The following is a 303-nucleotide window of genomic DNA, read 5'->3' as shown; positions in this document are numbered from 1 at the left end:
TGAATTATGTTTGGGTAATAACTCCCTGTTCCGTAACAGAAAGTTACAATAGTTTTACAGCTCTAAACACTATTTTCAATTTCATTATATTGAGTCCGGGTCAAATAGACTTTAAATTGGATTCACTTTTCATGTTTTCATCTAGCAGTTCAAAAGTGAATTTGTATTTTGAGTAGATCATCTCCGTGTGGTGCACTTTTTGTTTGCAGAAATGAAACAATTAATGTATTTTTTCACACCCTTTTGAGACCCACACTCATAGCGAAACAATCAATTTTTAAACTGTAAAGTCATTTTATCTGG

This window comes from Penaeus monodon, chromosome 34 (genome assembly GCF_015228065.2).
Source record: "Penaeus monodon isolate SGIC_2016 chromosome 34, NSTDA_Pmon_1, whole genome shotgun sequence".
NCBI classification, from domain to species: Eukaryota; Metazoa; Arthropoda; class Malacostraca; order Decapoda; family Penaeidae; genus Penaeus; species Penaeus monodon.
Note: the sequence above shows the minus strand (reverse complement) of the source record.